Source organism: Choloepus didactylus, chromosome 24 (genome assembly GCF_015220235.1).
Source record: "Choloepus didactylus isolate mChoDid1 chromosome 24, mChoDid1.pri, whole genome shotgun sequence".
Classification (NCBI taxonomy): Eukaryota; Metazoa; Chordata; class Mammalia; order Pilosa; family Megalonychidae; genus Choloepus; species Choloepus didactylus.
In genome coordinates, this window is record NC_051330.1 from 18671106 (window position 1) to 18674318 (window position 3213).

Below are 3213 nucleotides of genomic sequence, written 5' to 3' on the forward strand. Positions count from 1 at the left end.
AGGGGTATGGGATGTTTTGGGTTTTCTTTCATATTTTTTTCTTGTTCTTTTTTTTGGTTTTCCAAGTTGTAGCTTGTATCAGTAATCCATTCCATTGTATGGATATATCACATTTCATTTGTCAGTTCATTAGCTGTTGGACATTTGGGTTGTTTCCACTTTGGGCCTGTTATGAATAATGTTGCTTTGAACACTCATGTACAAGTTTTTGTGTGAACATATTCAATTTTTTAGGTGTATACACACATGCATACACACACACAAATAGAAGTGAAATTGCTGGGTCATATAGTAACTCTAGTTTTAACTTTTTTTATTTTTCTCATATTTTTATTGTAGAATATGACATATATACATAAAAGTGATAAAATTCAAAGTGAAATTTATCAAGTTGTTAAAGAACAATTTCCAAAGAACTTTATAGGTTGCTGTTTCACACTTTCAGTTATTTTTTATTGTGAAATATAACATATATACAAAAAGGTGAAAGCTTGCAAATTATAATTTAGCAAGTAACTATAGAACAAATTTCAAAGGATGCTATAGGTTACAGTTCCACCATTTCAATTCTTTCCTTCTAGCTATTTCAATACCCTAGCAACTAAGAAAAAATATATAAAGATTCAGTATTCATAATCTTCTGTTAAATTCCATCTTGTCTGCTGCTACCCCTTCCTCTATTTTAATCACTTTCCCAATCTTCAGGCATATCTAGGTAGTGAGCACCCCAACTTGTTCATGCTGAAAAGGGGTGTCAACTTTATGAGAAAAGGGGACACATCTAGTTGGTATTCTTAAAGAGGCTATTGTCTCTGGGTTTGGGGACTTAGTGTGCATAGGAGCTCTCTGATGGATTTAAGTTTCTGAAGAATAAACTTAGTGAGTGAAACTTTTATAGAGTCTCAGATAGGGATCAGGGTATTCTTTAAGGTTTTTGGTACTACTGTTGACTTGGGCTTGTCTTACTGTGGTCATTTGTCAGGCTCATTCCTGGAATGTGTGTCCCATGTCACCAGGAAAACTCATTCATCTGGGGGTTCCTGTTCCACATCAGGGGGAGGGTGATGAATTTGTTTGCAGAGTTACACTTAGAGAGAGAAAGTTCACATTTGAACAAAGAAAGAGTTTCACTGGAGGTGATTGCTAGGCATAATTATAGGTAGGCATAGCCCTCACTTTACAACCATAGGTTTCACCAGAGCCAGCCTCAAGATCAAGAGCTTGGCTTATAAACCAGGGGGCTCCTAAGTTCACATAGCATATGCTACATCCATGATAATCCATCCATAACTCACATTGTCATCACTTAGTTGTACAGTCCCCATCACTCTCCATTTTAAACAATTCTCATGACCCAAAATATCTCATAGCTCTTGTCAGCCCTTATTTGTCCCTGGTATTTGTGTATTACTAGTATGGCATTCCTATTAATTATAGTCCATTGTATGCAATATGTAGATTTTTCCCATATACCCTCCTGTTATCAACTCTCTGTGCTAGTGTCATATACTTAGAACTATATCATGCAAGAACCTATCTATATTTGTGGTGTTGATCTGTGGGAAACATACCTTTAAACAACCCCTTTCAATTTTATTTGCCCTCTATACAGCTCTGATAGTTATAATTCCATTAACAAACAATCATCTTTTGTAATTATTATTTAGAGTAATTAATATATTCTAAAATTGATTCTGGTGACAATTGCACATCTATGTATTCATATTGGGGGCCATTGATTGTATACTTTGTATGGATTATATGGTATGTGACTATATCTCAATAAAACTGTATGCAAAATAGTGGTAACACACTTATACATTTAAATTTGAGCATATGTCATTATGTCCCGGACCCTATTCTTGCAATGGCCCAGACACATGGCCTGCCTTGTCTGTTATTCCTTCTAGGGTGATGACAAGGTGAAGCACTTGGAAGTTGGGCCTGATCATCTGTAGACAGGGAATCCTGGAAGATTAGATAACTCAGCAAAAATGGGAAGTGAGCAGTATATCTTCATGAAATAAAATTTAGAAAACTGGTTACTGTTGGAGGAAGGAGGGAAAATAATCTTGGGCTTGTGATGCTTTAAACAATTTTTGAGACAATAGTTAGTGCTAATAATTTTGTGAAATTTGAATGAATAAAATAATTTAAAATATTTTAGTAAGTTAAAATAATAATTTCATTTCAAGGCTTTATTGATTCAAACTGATTTTATCACACTTATTTGAGTAGGTTGATTTTAATTTTATCTTATTTTGAGTTATTATTTTACATTGTTTTCTTTATATGATGTTCCTTGATGAATTTTTTGTTAATTACATATATCAATGCTTCCCCAATATTTGTTTTAGAACTAATAAAAAAAAACAGATTTCTCATAATGCAAAGTCCATATATTGCAATGTTTACTCAGAACATAATGTACTACTTGTTGTATGTTAAAAAGTTCATTGAAACAATAAAAAAGTTTAAGAAGCTTAATGTGCAAATAAGGTTTGGCCATGCAGATTTGAAAAAGAAATGTGAGACATAAAAATTGAAGCAGATAATTGCTAAAACTAAAGGTTTAATGAAAATGAAAATATTCCATTATGATAGTTATGAGCTTGAGGATAGAAATGATAAATTACTCAGAACATCACACAGAAGAGAAGGAAATGAAATTTCATATGCACATAAACATGTGCATGTGCACAAACACACATGCAAGATATAAGTTAAGGAATATGGGGGTTAAGCAAGGAAAGCAAAAATAATAAAGAGAAGCAAGGAGGTAAAGTTCTATTGGTAATGGCAGGTATTTCCTTATCAGTTATATAAAAGGGAAACTACAAACTGTGTTTACACTTCTAGCTACCTTGTTTACCCACTCCATCCTGCCTTGTTTATTGCACTTAAGTTATTGGATTGCATAAACCTGTTCACTGCTCTTGACTTCCTCTGTCTCCCTTTTATTTTTTTTTCCTCAAACCACTTCTTACCCTTGTGATTTCAGGTCTAAAGATTAAAGTGGTAATCCACTGTTACAAACAACAATTTTGTATATACCTACTTCAGTAAAAGACTTATCTCTACTTCCTCCCCAGACACAATTAAATAAAGGTGAAATTATGAGGAAATTTGACACCAATAAAGACAGAAAATGAGGAAAGAAGGCACAACACAGAGGACACATTAGGTATGCTGTATGATAAGAATGTTTGAACA